The sequence below is a fragment of the Microplitis demolitor genome, chromosome 1, assembly GCF_026212275.2.
Source record: "Microplitis demolitor isolate Queensland-Clemson2020A chromosome 1, iyMicDemo2.1a, whole genome shotgun sequence".
In the NCBI taxonomy this organism is placed as follows: Eukaryota; Metazoa; Arthropoda; class Insecta; order Hymenoptera; family Braconidae; genus Microplitis; species Microplitis demolitor.
Window position 1 is genome coordinate 9723484 of NC_068545.1, and position 21255 is coordinate 9744738.

The 21255-nt window shown below is 31.1% G+C and overlaps 2 long non-coding RNA genes across 2 annotated transcripts; one reads left to right on the forward strand and one right to left on the reverse strand.

The window, feature by feature from the left end:
* The first annotated feature begins 1442 nt into the window (after positions 1-1442).
* LOC128667600 (uncharacterized) lies at positions 1443-5595 on the forward strand. Its single transcript, XR_008403541.1, has 3 exons — positions 1443-1740; positions 1894-2022; positions 3847-5595. It is a non-coding gene; the product is annotated as an uncharacterized LOC128667600 (long non-coding RNA).
* A 4496-nt stretch (positions 5596-10091) lies between these two features.
* On the reverse strand, positions 10092-14949 carry LOC128667824 (uncharacterized). The gene is made up of 2 exons (XR_008403772.1): positions 13536-14949; positions 10092-13474 (listed from the first exon to the last, which is right to left on the reverse strand). It is a non-coding gene; the product is annotated as an uncharacterized LOC128667824 (long non-coding RNA).
* Positions 14950-21255: the final 6306 nt, after the last annotated feature.

Genomic DNA, 21255 nt, shown 5'->3' on the forward strand with positions numbered 1-21255 from the left:
AAATTTCTCATTAACTGCTTTTGACATTATTTATTTATAATACATTTTTTATTGTATTAGTTTAGAAGTTATTTGTCATTTTTTTAATAAAAAACTTTTCACTTTAACAACTACAAAATAATTATGTTATTTCATTATTTAATATTATTGAAATTACCCACTTAAATTATATTATAAATGAATAGCAATTGAATTAAACATTCAGTAAATATTTTTTTTCTTTATTTACCACTATATCAATGTACAATATACTTAATTCACGTATATTGAATATACATATAATTATCAGACTTAACCACGAAAATATTTGTATTTTGTTATTTATTCAATTTTACAGATTTACTCGCCATCTATAAAAAAAATGTAACATTGTTATAAGAACTCTACTTTATTTCAACATATGGTAACAATTATTTCAGATTTCTAACTTTTTGACACTTCATGAAAACACTCAGTATTATTTTTCTTGTAATGTAGTCTCTCTTACTATTTTACTATTTCATAGGTTGGAAACATTACTATAGCAACCTCGATCTAGGGACATTAAATCTAGTTTTGTGCAAATCGTCACCGATCCATGATCACCAACTATTGCAAGCAACTTTTGCCACCAACTTTCTCAGAAAGTTTTTGTTTTTTTAAAATAAATGTTAAAACTTTTTTTTTGTTAAATGAAGATCATTCTCCGGCAGTACTCTCCACTTTTTATAAATTTTCAATGACTTTTAACTGTCATAAGCGTAGTAAATTTTTATCAATTAACGAAAAAAAATTAAAGCATTAATTGAAAGAAGGACAACGTAGTCGTAATTTTGTCGATATATAGAATGAAAAAAAATAATTGATATTTAATATCAATTGAGAGTTAAACGAAATTTCTTAAATAAATTTCAGTAAAATTGTCATGTCAATTTTATAATTCGAATTTCTAAATTTTGTTGGCTAAAATTTATTCAATAAATTTCTTTCAACTCCCAATTGTGATCAATTGTAAGAACTCTTTTTCAAATTCTACACTTCAATGAAATTACGACTAAGTTGTTCTGTTTTCCATTAAGTTTTGAATTATTTTTTAATTAACTAATAAAATTTAAATTCGGTTTTTAGTTGAAAGTTATTGCATATTTTCAAAAAGTGTGGGGTACTGTATGAGAATACCCTTAATTAATAAAAATTAAGTAACCTTATGACAGTTGAGTCATTGAATATTTTTTAAAAGTAGGGAATACTGTCGACAATGCTCTTACAGTTTATTTTAAAAAAATTTACTTTTTTTTTCATAATTTTTTTGTTTTCTGTGAAATCAAGGATGAGTTAAAAATAATTCTATGAGTTACCCTATCCAAAAAAAAAATATGTTCTACCCTATCTAACAATTCCCATAGAACCCACTCAAATGCGACAAAAACCGCATAGAAACCAATACAGTCTATAGGATTTTATGCGGTTTTTGTCGCATTTGAGTGGATTTTATGGGAATTGTTAGATAGGGTAGAACATATTTTTTTTTTAATGCGCAAACTGTGTGATGTAGGAATTCTCACACATGCACACTCGTGTCCACATTCATTGAACGCTGCTGTGCTTGATCAGAGTAACAATAACGGCAAATCCCATAAACGTGGGTGCTGTTATTTAGCCCATTTTTGATTTCAGTTGTTATCTCTTAAGCTTTTTTTTCTGTTCAACAATAGTCTTAATAAATACTGCTACCAAGTAAAATTACGTATTTTAAAGCATGTAATTATTGTTAAGGTTTTTGTCAGACAGTGCCCCTTACTTTTTTTTAAACATTCAATGACTTTAAGCTGATATCAACCCTTAAGATACTTTTTCTAAAACCTTTAACTCAATGAAATTGCAATTAATTTTTTTTTTTTTTTTTTTTTATAGACATTTTCTTCATTTGCATGAGGAAATGAAGAAGAGCCATTTAAATCAACGCAGAGGTACCTGAAGTGGATCCTCCAAGTGTAAATTTTGTATATCACCCACATCTTGGAGCAAGTGAGAACAAAAATTGTAAGTATTAAAAATAAGCTTATTTATAAGGTAAAAGACCCAATCAGGTTCTAGACCTAATCAGGGAACTAGTACTCGATCACTTCATGAATTTGTATATCTATGTTTAGTAAATCGGGCACTAGTTCCCTGATCGGGTACTGGGTCTTTTATCTTATTTAATTTAAGTTCAAAAATAATAAATTTATACTTTACGTTGGTCACTATCCATTATTAGCAATAATGAATCGTGTAGCTCGCGGTTTACGACAGCAGATATAAATTCTCGCAATGTATATCTGTAACAAGCAAAATTTTTTGACTTCATTAAAATTGGTCGAGCTCCTTGAGCTCGAAAACAGTGGGAAGTTTTGGGGCTGGCACGCAGGGTCAGGCGGTTTTCAGAACTTTTTTTTTGTTTATGGGCGTTTTTATAATTTAAGGATATTGTACCTTCCAGATCTTAAAGAAGATTGAAGATGATGGATACGGATGTCCTGATTGCGCTGGATTGTACGGCGATTGCGATGTAGGTCAACCCTCGCGGTTTTGATTCACCCTGGAAACACCCCGGAAACACGATGGAATCACGGTGGATCCACGGCGGTTACACGGTGGGTTTTTTGTCATTTTATCACCGTGATTCCACGGTGATTACACGGTCTATTCACCGTGATTCCACGGTGGTTACACGGCGTACCCATTGTGATTCCACGTACACCGCGTAATCACCGTGGATGCACTGTGGAATCTCGGTGAATACACCGTGGAATCAAGGCGGGTACATCGTGTTACCATCGTGGAAACACCATGTAACCACCGTGTATACACGGTGATAAAATGGCACAAACCCACCCTGTAACCACTCTGGATCCACCGTGATTCCACCGTGTTTCCACTCCCAGGGTGTTTCTAGGCTGATTTAAAACCGTCAGGGAATCCCAGCATCTAAACGTGCCAACTGAACTTCCATATCAGTAATTATATTTTGTAGTTGTGCTGGTGAAAATTTTAAAGTATATCAACTTTTTATAGATACTATAACTTTAAAGTAAACATTATTGCAGATGTATGTACACGGTGAACAAAAAAAATTGTGTCTTTTGTGTTAAGAACGGTCCGTGCTAAATTTTTCGTGTTGGTTACTTTGTGTTAAATCAACACATTTCATTATCTTACTTAAAGATTTTAAATCTATCTACTATTTAACACTTAAAAAGTGTTACGTGATACAAAAATTGTAATTATCAAAATTGATTAAATGTTTCTTTAAAATTACCACAAAGTTTATGTTAAAAATTCAATCGATAGTCACGGAAAATTATTAGAAAAACAAAAGTGAAATCAACATTTTACAAATATCAATTAAACTTAAAAATTGTAATTATTAATATATTAAATTTACCATTTACTAAAAGCAGAAATTTGTAACAGGGAATTTTGAATTTTCCGCGCTCAGTTGCCGTGATTTTCTATCATGTGCGTGGTCTATATAATCTATTACTGCCCCAGGGTTATCCGGGGTAGAGTGCGACTGTCGCCCGGGCGGAAGTCGTAGGGGCTTGTCTGTCAGTCCCACTTAGTAATAAGTAGGGGTGGCTAAGTTTCCGGAAGTTGCCGAATTCGGTCGAGTGGGTGTACAATTATAAGTGAAGAGAAAACTCAGGCCGAGACACACAACCGGACAAGACGCCGAAACGTTAAGACGCTCTCCATTAGACAGGGAATTAATTAATTATAGACTTGGATTCTTTTGTGGAACCAAGCGATATTTTTATTAACTATTATTGATACCAGGCCATTAGCCGGTACTTTTGATAACAATATATTAATTATTTGGAAAAGCAGGTGAAGGAGCCAACAAAGAACCGAAAGGAAAATAAGAGGGAAAGACGAGAATTAACAGGAGAAAAGACGAGAGACAACTGGAGGATCTGACGAGAGACGGTGAAAATAAAAAGAGAACCGCATCAGGAAAAGAATCAGATATTAATTAGATTAATTATTTTAGGCCGAAGCCAGAATATTAATTTAATTCAAAATACGTAGTCGTTCATCGGGAGCAATCCGCGTCTAGGCCCATAGTCAATAATTAATTAGTCATAAAATTAATTTATTAATAAAAATTAAGCCAGACGGTTGTCTAACCGGATCCAGGCCCAATTGCCGGGTACAGGGCGTCGCCTTATAATTCCAGGCCATCGCCGGAGTTATATGCGTCGTAGAAATTTCTAGGCCGATCGTGAATGACGAGCCAGAAATTTTCATATTCTAATCCGCGTTGTTATAATTTAAATATTAATTAAAAATAATTAAATCAACCAAATTAATAAATTAATAAAAAATTAGTTTCCGTAACTAGACAAGGACCTAAGTTAGATTTATTAAATTAATAAAATAAAAATTAATAATTAAAGTAAAGTAATAAATAAAATTATAAATAAAATTAGTTAATAAAATTATTATAAAAATACACTCGGTATAAAAGAAAATTTATAAAGTAAAAAGTCGAGTAAGTCGAGTGTTGAGTAAAAGAAAACAGAGATGAGATGTTACGAACTAAACTTAAAATATTAAATCTAGTAATTTTGGGTCAGTATTATAACGGAAGAATTAATGATAGTTGTTGTAAAGGAGTTATACTGAAATTAATTAATTAATAATAATAATTTTTCTTCATAAATTAATTAATTAATTTATTAAGTGCGTGGCGGGAATAGCCATTTTAAAGTCAGTGTGTGAGATAAAAGTCCAGGGGACTCGATTGCAGTGTGTGTGTAGGAAATGAATTTTAAAATGTATAGAATAGTTAATAAATAATTCGGGAGGTGACCGATTTTAATTTGTAAGTCCAAAGGTAGTTGGCAATGATTTTAATCGAGTGTGTGATGCCAAGGTAGTAGCAATTTAGTCTTAAGTCGCCAAAGGTAATTGGCAGAAATTTATATGGTCAAAAGTTATAAGGTCTAAAGGTTATAAGGTCAAAAAGGCTCAGTAGTGATAAGGTATAAAGTTATAAGGTTTAAGATCAAAGGTTATAAGTTGTGAAAATTATAAGGTTTTATTTACAAGGTTGTGAATTAATAAAAGTGAATATTGTAATAATAAATAAATCTAGTTTATTTATAAAATTATCCTTCCTCTTCCTTCTCTTACAATTAAAATTTACACCGACCCTGAGTATTAAGAACCGGTTCTGGAAGACCGTTTAATTCTTCCAGTGGCGCCCTTAAAAAGGTAATTTAAGGACGACCAGAGTAACAGCCCTCGCGGTTTTGGAAATACCGAAATAATACCGGAATTGTACGGTATAAATATCGCATAAATATGTTATTACTCGAGTTATTTTGGCCAGTTTTTTTGCCGTATTATTGCCAAAAATTTACGAAATAAATTCAGAATATTTACGGCAATAAATCAGAAAAAACACGGTATTTTCACAGCATTAAAACCGTAATTATACAGCATATTTATAGTATATTTTCGGCATTTCTGCAGAAAAAAATTTATACATAATCGTATAAAATTTTATGTAGTTATATCTAATTTTATATAATTATATATAACCTTATAAAATTATATGCAATAACTGTCATGAAAAAAAAAAAAAAAAAACCCGTCTACTCGTGGACTCGATCCCGAGACCTAATTATTCAAATCCTGATCTGGTAGCCATTATGCCAAATCACTTACTTGAAAGATTTTACTAATTGTATTCAGATGGATACAAACGAACTTCAAAAAATTGAAAACATCAATTTTCACAGATAGTTATTTTCACTTACATTTTTTTGTTTGAGTAAGAATTGTGTGAACCAATAAAATAAATTATAAAAAATATTACATTTTGCACATTTTCGATGATGTTAAATGCAGAAGCGAACAAAAAATAAAATCATATTTTTTACAATTTTCTATTTCATCAGCGTAAATCTGGCAAAATTGCAGGATACTGACAGTATTATTATCACAAAAACAACGATTTCATTATTGTAACATTATCGTATAATAGTTTTTATACAGCATTTTATTGGTAAAAGTTCGGTATTGTTATAGTTTTTCGCAGCATTTTTTCAGTAAAAGTTCAGCATTTTTATCATGTATATGTGTGAAGTGTCATGGCGCTAGCCTACCGTGTCTCTAAACCGTAGACAGAACGGTATTTAGCTCCAATTTTTAAAAACTTTTTTAAAAAACAAAATATCTAGAAAATTCCTTTTGCAATCGAAAGATGATTGATTGTTCGTCATAAAATTATGAAACTTTACCCATTTTAGTTATGAGAACTAATTTAAATAATTAAATTAGGCCAGCATATACTATAGTACCCCCATTTTTAATCCTTTTACAAATTTTTTCATGCGAAAAGGGCACTGCCAGAGAATAAAAAGTTGTAAGAAATGCCATGATTCAGTAAATATTGAAATTTTTCTGTAGCAGTGATTTGTTTTTTCGCCACCAGCGGTGCTTCAGTCTGTATTTTTTACTATAGTTTCGTACAGTGCAGCCAGATCGCGGACGAAAAGTTCCCCTTCTTTCGCATCATTTTAGCATCACTCACAGCTTAAACGGTGTGTTATGTCCTGGGAGGTTACTAGGATCGGAGCTGACGCCACCTCCTGGACAGTGGGCAGTTCGTTGTCACGCGGGACCAAATTTTGAATTTGAAAACAGTGGATAAATTTATTGTTTACTACGATGATGATGATTATGATTGTTATTTAATGAAATAATTAAACTATGATTAAGGATAGATGTAATTGATAAAATAACTTTTATCTGAAGACTGAATTTTATTATAAAGTATGGATAAAACTTGATCAGTAATAACAGTTGTATTCGTAAAGAGTTCTCGGAGAGAAGTGAAGATACATCAGACGGCAGAGAGATCTCGGACCTTCACTCTTCAACTTCTCCCCACTACTCTCATGTTCACACTCATGCTTATATGTATATATTCTTATATATCTATGTTCTTTACTAAATATTATACTTATACATTTATACTTTCTACTAATTCAAATTTGGGATGTAAGCTTACACATATACGTTCTTCACTTTATCCATTCTACAACTTCTTATTACTTATTCTATTTATATGTACTTAGATACAATCTTCCAGTTAAATATTCTAGGCTATCAGAGGTGTATTCCTCCATAATTATTCTATATTTAATTATTTAGTACGATTGACATTACTATTTATTGTGAAACATTATTATAATTAATATAATGCTATATTTCTATATTTTCTTTAATTTATTTATTATACGCGTCACTCTTTATTTAATATTAACAGTAATAGTTAAATTCTGGTGAGACATGGTTTTCATTAGTAAGTAACATTTATTAATTATATATTTTCTTTTCTTACTTGTTGATAGAATATGTATTTGTTTATAACCATATTGACGGTTAACTTTAGAACAAGGACCTATTCATGATTTTTATGCGTATGTTTTGTTTAGGTTTTAAGTATCGGATGACAGGAAACGATCCAAGACCACTCAACCTGTATTTATATTTCTCTGAATACAAAATAAAGGTTTATCTATCTATTTATTTAAACTTTCTTATAATAAAAATATATAATTTAATGAGTATGTGCCACGACGATTTATCATTTAAATTATTGACTCAATATTGTTAAGACGTAATAAGTGTTGTAAGAAATTAATATATAATTTCGAATGGAATTCAAATGCGCGCTTCTTATATATCTCAAGTTTACTAATTAATTAACAGGTGGAGGCACCTGAGGCTGTTGAGGACATAACAGGTGCTTGGGAAGGGGAACTTTTCGTCCGCAATCTGGCTGCACTGGTTTCGTATGCAAATTTTTTATGAGCATAAATAAATTCGTTTCATAATCATAAATTTTATGAAAAATTCAAGGAAAATTTTACAAGTAAACTTTTGCTAAAGCAAACTGTGCTGTTAGGAATGCTTTTATATAGTTGCAAAAAAACTTTTACGATTATGTAAAACTCATGTTTAACGTCCTTATGGTGTAGTTCTATTCGCTAAGTAGTATCAACCTTGATAGTCAAGCTGACAGCAAGCTAACGACAATTTATTGTCGCAACTTGTCATCAAGTTGACCGCAGAAATTGGCATTTCCTTATATTAGCCGCAATTGGTTGCCAAGTTATAAGAAACTTGACAACAACTTATAGGAACTCTTCCAAAAGCTAAAAGTTGTCTCCAATTTGGTCGCATTTAATTGACACCAACTCTTTAATTAGTGCTATGTATATATATTTATGTAGTGATCAATTAAAGTATAATGTTTACTTAGTAATTGCGTTGAAAACCCGTATGATTATCTCTAATTAAGTTATTATTATTGACTAAAACTAAATTTTGCGTCAAATAATACCTTTCATTTAGGAAATATAATTTGTGGATTGCTAAAAACTTTTGAATGTTGTATGTTGTTATGTCCTCAACAGCCTCAGGTGCCTCCACCTGTTAATTAATTAGTAAACTTGAGATATATAAGAAGCGCGCATTTAAATTCCATTTGAAATAATATATTAATATCCTACAACACTTATTGCGTCTTAACAATATGAAGTAAATAAATTAAATCACAAATCGTCGTGGCACATACTCATTAAATTATATATTTTTATTATAAGAAAGTTAAATAAATAGATGGATAAACTTTATTTTATATTTAGAGAAACATAAATACAGTTTGAGTGGTCTTGGAACGTTTTCTGTCACCTGATACTTAAAACCTAAACAAAACACACGCATAAAAATCATGAATAGGCTCTTGTTCTAAAGTTAACAGTAAATATGGTTATAAACAAATACATACTCTATAAGCAAACAAGAAAAGGAAATATATAATAAATAAATCTTATTTATAAATGAAAACCATATCACAGGAACTTAACTATTATTGTTAATATATATATTTTTATATTAAATAAAGAGTGATTCATATAATAAATGAATTAATAGAAATATTGAAATATAGCATTAGAATAATTATAATGATGTTTCACGATAAATGATAATGTCAATTGTAACGAATAACTAAATATAGAATAATTATAGAACACACCTCTGATAGTCTAGAATATTTAACCGAATGATTGTATCCAAGTACGGGAAAATAGAATATAAATAATATAAGTAATAAGAAGATATAGAATGGATAAAGTAAAGAACGTAAATGTATAAGCTTATATCTCCAATTCGTATTAGTAGAAAGTATAAATGTATAAGTATAATATTTAGTAAAGAACATAGATATATAAGTATTTATACATATAAGCATGAGTGTGAACATGAGAGTAGTGGGGAGAAGTTGGAGAGTGGAGGTCCGAGATCTCTCTGCCGTCTGATGTAACTTGACTTCTCTCCGAGAACTCTTTACGAATACAACTGTTATTACTGATCAAGTTTTATTCATACTTTATAATAAAATTCAGTCTTCAGATAAAAGTTATTTTATCAATTACATCTATCCTTAATCATAGTTTAATTATTTCATTAAATAACAATCATAATCATCATCATCGTAGTAAACAATAAATTTATCCACTGTTTTCAAATTCAAAATTTGGTCCCGCGTGACAACGAACTACCCACTGTCCAGGAGGTGGCGTCAGCTGCGATCCTAGTAACCTCCCAGGACATAACAACTGGTGACAGCGGTGGGATAGTCACACCAATTGGGTTCAACGCAAATCTGGAGATTCAACAGCGTTCTGGAAAATCCTGATTGGTCCATCAGCGTTTTGAAATTCAAAAGCATCATCGAGTGTATTATTCTGCATCTGTTCCGGCGTTCCAGTAAGTTTATCGGCGATCTTCCAATTCCAGAGGGTCAATTCAACTGCGAAGGGTCATCTAGGAGGAAACTTCATGCTGACAGAAGATATTAGTGAAGTGAAATTATGTAGTGCGATTTTAATAAGGGCAATTTCGCGAGTGAAAAGTGAAAAGTGATTATTTTCTTTTTTAAGGTATTTTATTTGTATTAATTCTGCAACCTGTAAGTCATTCTATGAAGTATTATTTTATATCAAAACTAAAGGCATTTTGTTTTAAAGGAAATTCTATAACTATTCATGTATGAAATTTGACGATTATTTGATATTTAACACTTTTAAATTGCTATCAGACATAAGTTTCAGTCGAAATAAGTACACATTATAATATTTTGTATTATTTACAATTCCATAATCTTAATAATTATAATTAAAAGTTCAACTGTAATTTGATATAGTATTTCCTTAATATATTAAATATAGTAATCAAATAGAATCAAGACTATAGAAGCATTAACATGATTTGAGGCGAAAATGTCTAATTTAGTGACTACAGACGAACACATTTCGGACGCGAGCACTGAAGTGGTGATTAGTTCTATTGACATTCAGAACACTAATAATGACAATTTTTCCACCATCTCTCCTTCTATAACCCCTAGCATTCCAGCTACTCCAGTTCATAATTCGAATCGCGTACCAATTGAACCGGTACTCGCGGGCTACGGAAATAATGAGCACAATTATGCTACCAATAATCTAGTTCATACAAGTAATTCCCAATTTTTGAGTATCAAAGACGCTATAAACCTTATACCCGTATTCAATGGAGAAAATATGCCAGTTAATAATTTTATTGAACTTTGTAATCAAACCTTAAATCTAATACATCCATCTGGTAAATTGTATTTAACTCAGTTGATAAAATCTCGTATATTGGGTAAAGCCAGCAAATATATTTCAAATCAATCGGGATTAGCATTTGAAGGGATTTTGGGAAATCTTAAAAGAGCTTTAGTGCCGAGTAGAACTCTATCTCAATGGCAGTCGTTACTTTCGAATATTTATTAAAAGGATGGTGAAACCATCGTAGATTACGTTACTAGAATCAACGAAATCGTTCAAGGAACGTCAGAAGTAATTATGGATAAGCATTCGGGTGAAATACGAACCGGGTTATTAGCTAGTACCCAAGAAGGAGCTCGAGATAGCTTCGTACGGGGTCTTAGGGGAGAGTTAGGATTGTGGGCTGCTAGTCAAAAACCTCTTACTCTGTCGCGAGCAGTAGATCTTGCCGTAGAATTAGAAAAAGAATTGGAACAAAAAAATTCACTTTTTAAAATACATTCCCACTGTAGTAATAATCCTTACTCCAGCCAATATTCCATTAGTAGTTCCCAAAATCATATCAAATTTGCGAACAATCATTATGGAGATAGAAGAAATCATAACAATAACAGACTGCCACAGGAATCATCAACTAATAACCAGGCTACTGTACGGGTAACTCAGACACATAACAATGACAATATAAGACGACTTGACCGTAATTCGATTATTTGTTTTTCTTGTGGAGGACGAGGACATTACAAAAAGACTGTAATAACTCCATGAACGTAATTTGTTCAATATGTTCTAAGCCTGGTCATTTCGCACAAATCTGCAAAAATAGGTTTACTTGGGTTAGAGAAAATAACACAACATCAAACCAAAATTTCAATGCATACAACGACCAACAAACTGACAATACAGCCCACACAGAAGACCAAATGAAACAAAACTTATTCAAAATGACGCTTCCATAAAAACTCACAACAACAAGCATATTACCTCACCGTGTATAACTATTAATAGTGATGAACTACTTAATTTGGAGAAATTTTAATTCACGATAGATTCTGATATTAATTATAAGTTGATATTAATTTATTCTCCAGTTCCCCCACTTTCAAAACTTTTCGTCACGACAACAAACACTTCTTTTTATGCCCTCGGTGCGATTCTCAGCCAGAAGACATTAGAAAATACCTTCCTACTACTCTGCCCCTGAACTCCTGAAAGTCACAGATCATAAATCATTGGTGTGAGCTCATAGAATAAAAATTCCTATATCTTAACTCCTACATCGGTTGCTGAAGTACGGAAATATGAATATGAAGTCAATTATAGGGAAGGTCGATTGAACGCTAATGTTGATGCGCTCTCTCGAAACCCCATTGACATAAAATTACTTAATATATTATTGATTTAGAACACAAAGCTTGGGAAACCGCTTCTTGAGGATAAACTCATAGGAAATAGTAGGTTGAGTATTAGCATGGATAAAAACAGAATAAGATAAAAAAAAAAGAGAGTGTGAAAAAAAAATTATGGCATCGACTCCCTGGGGTTGTTGGACAACCCCCTCCAAATATAGTGGCGTAAACAGCAAGTTTATGGCCACCCTTGGCACGTTGTGCACATATCTGAAGGATAGAGATGCCTTCCCGACGACTCGCCGACCTGACGTTGAGGCGGAAAGCGAGACTCGAACGAGGACAGTACTCTCTTCCCAGGGAGACGAGTTGTTGGATGAGTGGCAGCCCTCTTCAGAGGGGTTTATTAGCCCTGTCCCTTGGGTGGTTGGACCACCCAGCAGTTGTTGTACCGAGCTCGGATGTCGTGTGGGGGTTTGAGTCCCCCATGCATGAGATGCCAGAGAGGACGTCCTCGCCTGAAATGTGTGAAAATGAAAGAGACATTATAGAAATGCATGCTTAAGTACTAACATTGAAGTTATCTAAAAGAAGTGAAACTAGTTTATATTTAAATATTCCGGAATCAGCAACAAATGTTTGTAGTCATAAATATCTAGTTTTCTTATATCCGGTTCAAACCAACCTCCCTGCCAATTCTTTTAATGATAATGATACTTTTCCTGAACCGATGTTAAATGACGTTTATTCCTCAGACGATGAACCTGACAAGAACCCTAAAAACCCTGAACGGCTGACGAAAAGAATCAGAAAATCAATCTTACTTGTTGTGTAATTTCTAGTCTGCCGATTATAAGTCAAGTAACACAATTAAAAAGCTGCTGAAAATCCAGACAGAGCTACATTCAAATCAAAGGAATATTGTGACTGTCGGGTAAACCCTAATAAGTTTTCTTAAGGAAATTGGGTATTTTTGGCAAATGACGCGAAAACCAACGAACTTGATCGTAACTATATAGACCCTTATAAAATTACTGAAACCTGGAATAATGAAATGTAGCTACCTAATTCACCCCACCACATACCAAGTCGTACATACAAACAAGTTGAAATTAATATATCTGGAATAATATAACATAAGTGATAAGAATTTCCGAGTATAACTTTAATCAAATTTTCTTTAAATTCGTCAAAAGACTCTATAAAATTAAATTACCTTGTTGATCCGTATAATACTTCATAGTCTAGATTAAACTCTTGCTAAAATGTAAACACCGTGACCTCAATGATAAGGCTGGGCCGTACTAAACGAGTTTTTAAATTTTACTTTTCTTTGAATTTATTGATCAATTCTTATTACAAAAATTTTATAGCTTCCGAAAAATGTTTAAGATAAACTTTTTTTTTGAAGGTTTTCATCATTTAAGTGACGTAATTATTCCAAACGTAATTAGAAAAATAAATTCGAACATCCGGTTAGTGCTGCTCACCCTTAAAAAATATGTATTCTTGTGTTATATAAATATTGTGCGTAACCTGAGTTAATATTTACTGTTAGTTTTAAATCATAAAAATGATTATTTTTGTAACTTGTAATGTAAATGTGCGACCACGATTTAACAACCAGTAATGGTATTATTTATATAGGTAATTGTCTTGCAGAATTTATATTTCATTCAGAATTAGCTTTAGCTATTATTATATATCGTTATATACATGTGTATATATGAGAGAAAAATTCGACGAACGATATGTCGAATTTTCATTAACGGGGGAGGTGTTATGTCCTCAACAGCCTCAGGTGCCTCCACCTGTTAATTAATTAGTAAACTTGAGATATATAAGAAGCGCGCATTTAAATTCCATTTGAAATAATATATTAATATCCTACAACACTTATTGCGTCTTAACAATATGAAGTAAATAAATTAAATCACAAATCGTCGTGGCACATACTCATTAAATTATATATTTTTATTATAAGAAAGTTAAATAAATAGATGGATAAACTTTATTTTATATTTAGAGAAACATAAATACAGTTTGAGTGGTCTTGGAACGTTTTCTGTCACCTGATACTTAAAACCTAAACAAAACACACGCATAAAAATCATGAATAGGCTCTTGTTCTAAAGTTAACAGTAAATATGGTTATAAACAAATACATACTCTATAAGCAAACAAGAAAAGGAAATATATAATAAATAAATCTTATTTATAAATGAAAACCATATCACAGGAACTTAACTATTATTGTTAATATATATATTTTTATATTAAATAAAGAGTGATTCATATAATAAATGAATTAATAGAAATATTGAAATATAGCATTAGAATAATTATAATGATGTTTCACGATAAATGATAATGTCAATTGTAACGAATAACTAAATATAGAATAATTATAGAACACACCTCTGATAGTCTAGAATATTTAACCGAATGATTGTATCCAAGTACGGGAAAATAGAATATAAATAATATAAGTAATAAGAAGATATAGAATGGATAAAGTAAAGAACGTAAATGTATAAGCTTATATCTCCAATTCGTATTAGTAGAAAGTATAAATGTATAAGTATAATATTTAGTAAAGAACATAGATATATAAGTATTTATACATATAAGCATGAGTGTGAACATGAGAGTAGTGGGGAGAAGTTGGAGAGTGGAGGTCCGAGATCTCTCTGCCGTCTGATGTAACTTGACTTCTCTCCGAGAACTCTTTACGAATACAACTGTTATTACTGATCAAGTTTTATTCATACTTTATAATAAAATTCAGTCTTCAGATAAAAGTTATTTTATCAATTACATCTATCCTTAATCATAGTTTAATTATTTCATTAAATAACAATCATAATCATCATCATCGTAGTAAACAATAAATTTATCCACTGTTTTCAAATTCAAAATTTGGTCCCGCGTGACAACGAACTACCCACTGTCCAGGAGGTGGCGTCAGCTGCGATCCTAGTAACCTCCCAGGACATAACAATGTTCTCTCTAGTTATATTCGCGAGGTCCCTGATAGCCTCCAACCGTGAGTTAACTTCAAGCTACTGCCGTATTAGCCAATTCGAAGGAAAAGTGTTGGAGAGCAAACAGTTACCTTCAAGTTGACAGTAAATTGTCTGTAACTTGAATTCAATTCGACCAAGTGTTACTGTCAGACAATGACGTTAAGTTGACTGTAAGTTTCACTTCAAATTGATGGCAAGTTTTTCTGTCAAATTACGTTCAGACGGTAGTTGATTTGCATCAATTTGCACGCAAGTATTATCCAGCCAAGACTTCCCAGAAACTTATTGTTAAGTTACCCGTAAATGTTCCACTGCAGAACTTGCTAAGCAATTATATTTAGAGTGTGGCTTTTAAAGGTGGTACCAAAATCGTGTCATTTAGCGCGATGATAGGTACAGATGTTGTCATTAATGGCCGTATTTGGCTGAACTAAATCCTATACGTGTACCTAATAAGATTTAGTTAAGATTTAGTCTAATAAGTATGCTTTGCTTCTACTATGCTAAATCTTAACTTAATTTACAGAGGACTTAATTCAGCTAAGCACGGCCAATACTTGGAATTACTAAACTTACCCTAATAGCATTGAAATTGATAGTAATTTGATGTTGAAATTACCTGAAATCTGCTGCCTGAATCAGCAGACAATCTCACAGCAAAAGTTGAAAATGAAAATTCGCGGTTAATTTTTCTTTAATTTTAAGATAAACTTGTACAAAAAAAACGGTCGATAATGTTTATTCTTACCATTTCAGAAGGTATGCAAATTTCTACGTAAAACTGTCTACAATTTGAGCGTAAAAATATACTTAACAATTTTTCAAGTCAAATTAACGATAAATTGACATAAAATTTGCCCGAAAATCAAAGACAACTTTTTTCTAGTCAACTTTTGAAGTGAATTTGCATTCAAATTTGGGCAGTAAATTTACGTCAAATTCAATAGTAAGTTGCATACAACTTGTCGTAAAAAATGGAAAAGTCCAAAGTTGACGGAAATTTGAGGAAAAATTCAACGAAACTTTTGTACAGTAAACTTTTGCTCAAGCAAATTGTGCTATTAAGGTTAGTTGACGTCTGCCGTAACTGCCCTAACAGTCGCTCCAGATTGAAATCGACAGTAATTTGACAGTTGAAATTACCGAAATTTGCCGCCCGCATCTGCCGACAATTTGACAGCAAAAGTTGAAAAAAAAAAATTAGCGGTTAATTTTTTTTTTATTTAGAGGTTACTTTTTTTGGCTAGAAAAAAACTTTAGGGAAAGTTCCTATGAAATTGTTGTCAAATGTCTGTCATCTTCGGGCTATTCCGTTTTTGACGAGAATTTGCATACAACTTGCTATACAATTTGACGTAAATTTACTACCCGAATTTGAATGCAAATTCATTTTGAAAGTCGTATGCGAATTATCGTCAAAAACGAAAAAGCCCGAATTTGACAGACATTTGACAAAAATTTCATCGGAACTTTTATTAGGGTTGTTTTCTAGTAAAAAAAAGTAACCTCTAAATTTAAAAAAAAATTAACCACTAATTTTATTTTCAAGTTTTGCTATCAAATTGTCGGCCAATTCAGCCAGCACATTTTGATAATTTCAATTGTCAAATTACTGTCAGTTTTAATCTAAAGTGGTTTTTAGGGTAATTTCGTACATCTAACAACATTGTGGCGCTACCTGTCAATACCTTATTGGCGAAATTTGGAAATCAGGTTTTTAATCAATGGAAACAAATAATTATTTTTTAAGTTAATTTTTTAACGGAAGATTTAATATCATTATACAAAAACAAAATATCATTATACAAAAAAAAAATATTATTTATTGAAGACTACTAATGGAAATTCTAGTTTTTTAATTACATTTTTGTTATAAATAAATTACTGTTTTATTTGTTTTCACCAACAATCACCGACAAACGGTTTCCTAGCAATTTAAATGAAAAAATAAAAAAAATATCGAAATAGAGGGGTTCAATGAAAAAAATTAAAGGTTAATTTTTATTTACTTTTTCATAATTAAGCAATTAACCCTCAAACAACTTTGATAGGTCAACATTGATCGACAAACGACCAACAAACGATTGCAATTGAACTAAATTGGATCGGTTTGTATTGAGTTGGTTTATAATGAGGAGTTAAGTTGGAGCTCAAATATACAACTTTATTAAGCGATTTCTGATAATCAATTTGGAAGCGAGCTAGTGGCAACCAACTGTAGCAACTTGCTATCAAGTTGGCCGCAATTACTGTTCCAATGTATGCCAATAGCTGGCATTCCCTTTGTTGACAGGATTGACGAAAAGTTGCCTTCAATTTTTTCAGACAGTTGGTGACAGGTTGCGGTAGTAGATTATCGTCAACTTTCTACGAACGTTGGTAACAACTTGCAGTCAATATTTACGTCAAAATTTTAAACCCTTTCGTTGTATATATAGTTATATTCGCTAGACAGTACCAAAATCAGGCAATTTAGTGCTATATATATATATATATATATATATATATATATATATATATATATATATATATATATATATATATATATATATATATATATATATATATATATATATATATATATATATATATATGTAGATCAATTGAAATATTTTTACTTATTAATTTTGTCGAAAATACGCATAATTTTCTGTAATTAAGTCATTATTATAGACTAACAACTAATGACGCATCAGATGATTCTAAAAATTTTCAAAACCACTTACAACTTTTTTTTCCGTAGAAAAGTGCAAGAGAATAAGTATATTTACGAATATTTGAACGGTAAATGTTAAGATGTCGATGTCAATAATAAATAAAAAATAAAGACTCATCCAACATTACGACGTGTCAACCGAAGCGCACAAACAATAGCTAGTGCATGTATATATATATATATACATATATATATTCATATGTCCATGGAGATTCTGAAAAAAAAGAAAAGCATACCCTTGGGTCAAAGGAGAGGGAAGATAAGTACTTAGCACCATTTGCTAGTTGTAATAGGTGAAAGATGCTGGAAGAGGAGTCAAACCACTAAACCATTTGATATTTAAAATTATTAACAGAAAAGCCCGACGTTGATGAAAATATTTGACGTTAATTTTAATGGGAACTGTCGTTAAACAACTGCAACTATTTGTCTTATAAAAATAGATCAAGCAGGTTATAATGTTTGGCAGTACTAAATTATTAGTTAGTACTATTATATTGTTTCTAAAAAATAATACTATAAACAGTATACCCTCACGTATTATATATCACGACTACGCATTACTTTAAGACGAATTTTTTGAGTTTAGTTTGGAAGTCGATTTCTAATAGTATACATTAAAACTATTCACAATCAACACGACAAAAAGAAAACAAATCCTACCAAAAACAGATTCTCTGTATAACATCGCGCCAAGTACACGTTCAAAATTTTTTACAAATAAGAAAAAAATTATTTTTTACAAAAAAAAGTCAAATCGAAAAAATACCAAGTACCTAGTATGATGCAAAATCATAACAAACATTTTCATAAAATTTCAAAAAAAAATTGTATAACAATATTTCAATGTACTTGGTGTGCTTACAAAAGAGTAAAAAAAACATGTTTGATTTTATTAGAAATTAATTTTGCTTGAGTACATGTAGTAACGCACACCAAGTACATTGAAATTTTGTACGGGCATTCTCGACAGTATCCTCTACATTTCAAAAATATTCAATGACTCAACTGTCATAAGGTTATTTAATTTTTATTAATTAATAAAAAAAAAAAAAAAAATAACATCATTGCAATTTCATTGAGTTAAAGATTTTAGAAAAAATATCGTACATTACTTATCAGTTGAAAGTCATTGAATGTTTGAATAAAATAGGCGGCACTGTCTGACGACACCCTTAACAACAATTACATATACTATAAAATATATAAATGTAACTTGTTGATTAGTATTAATTAAGACTATTGATTAACAGAAAATATTGATATTACTAATATTTATAGTAAATAAAATAGGAGGCACTTTCTGACAGTTCACTTAACAATAATTTTATATAAAAATTAAACTTATTTATTAATATTTCCTAATACCATTATTTAACATAAAATATTTATGTACTTTATATTTTAATAAAAAAATTTTCAACTATCACAGAAAAAATTATAATTGTTTTATTAATACAATATTCATTAGTATTTTCATTTTATTATTTTCATAAATTATTTTAATTTTCTTTATTTTTTATAATTAAACATGAATTATACCCTAAAAATAAACATACTTGGTAGTTATTTTTTATTTAAAACGTAAATATATTTTAATGACGTAACTTTACTTTAAACACACTAAAATAAAAGATTTTTTTTTTGTTTTTTACTAATAGATTAATTAACACCATAAACATGTAATTACCCTGCTTAAAAAATCCGATAGATTCTTATAGCCAAGGTATAAGGCCCTATACTTAGCTATAGTACTTCTCATAGAACATTCATTCTTATAAAATGTCCATGGGAAGTTATGAGAAACTATTGGATTCTATAAGATTTTCTAAACAGGGTAACATATGATATATATTTCAAATGACATTTTCAAATTTTCATCTCATCTTTAGATACTTTAGGTTTATTCATTCAGCGCCATTTGGTAACTTAACGGCTACGTACTTCTGTCTTATCGACGTTCAGTATGTTACCAGTTGTATCATTGAGTAATGTTGTCATTGAGTACAGTTTTAATGGAGTAGAGTTTACATGGAGTAGAGTTCTCCTTGAATAGAGAAAGAATAGAGTAGAGTTTCGGAAAACTATTGGTGTACCTAAATATCCATTTTGAGTAAAGTTGGCATAGAACAGAGAAATTCGGAGTACAGTTGTCACACTGCCCCGTAGGTCACTGAGACGGCAAAAGTTTCAGCTCAAAAATTACGCTGAAACTGGTTATCTAGGCAATTACCTTTAAGTTGACAGTAAATTGTCTGCAACTTTCTATTCAATTTGACGACAAGTATTAACGTCAGACAATGACGTTAAGTTGATTGAAAGTTTCACTTCAAATTGACGGCAAATTTTTCTGGCAAGTTAAATTCAAGCTACTGCCGTATTCTGAAGTCAACTTAAAGGAAAGTATTATCAAGCCAAGGTTTGCCAGAAACCCTGATAGCCAGTTGAGCTCAACCAACAGTCAAATTGCACGTAAATTTAATGTCAAATTAAATCCGCTATTTGACGTGCTCGAGACATAAAAAATTGAGTAGTAAAATTTGACTGCAGTAGTAGCTCAAATTGACCTAAATTATTTAGATTTGATTTTACCGTTTGATACATATTATAGAAAAGTCAGCTAGCGACATCTAGCAACTATACAACAAAGTAAATTTAAAAATCAAAAAGCAAAAAAAATTTCTCTAGTTGAGGTCTTGTTGATGTCATTTGTTGACGTCATTTGTTGCGTCTCAAACTTTGATGTCTCACAGACGTCAAATAGCAGTTTTAAACTTACGTCAAATTTATGCGAAATTTGACGTTAACGAGAGCTCAAAAGTTGACATTGCAAATTTTATGTGTATCGTACGTCACTGGGACGACAAAAGTTTTAGATCAAAAACTGCGCTGAAACTTTAGTTATCTGGGAACTTTGTCGTTAAGTTAGCCGTCAGTGTTGCACTGCAACACTTGTAGAGCAATATCTGGTTATCAGGGTAACTTTTTACGAAAAAAAAAAATTTTTACCATTTCAGAAGGTAAGCAAATTTGTACATAAAAATGTCTATAATATGACGGTAAAAAAATACTTAGCAATTTTTCACGTCACATTAAGAATAAATTGACATAAAATTTGCTTGAAAATTGACGACAACTTTTTTCTAGCCAACTTCTGAAGTGAATTTGTATTTTAATTCGGGTAAAAAATTTACGTCAAATTGAATAGCAAGTTGCATACAAATTGTCGTAAAAAACGGAAAAGTCCGAAGTTGACGGACTTGATGAAAAATTCAAAAAAACTTTTGTAAAGTAAACTTTTGCTAAAGCAAACTGTGTTATTAGGGTTATTGATAGTGATTCAGAATGACCGTCATTTTAAGTTTTGGTCACAAGACGGTCCGCTGACGGTCTTGTAACTGACGGACCTAAATGACGAACCTGTTCTATTGCGAAATGACTGTCACAAATTTTCCGGTCAGAGTCCGTCATTTCGGACCGTCAAAAATTTGTTTGTCACAAATTTGGTCAGTCGCATCTAGCTAGATGAT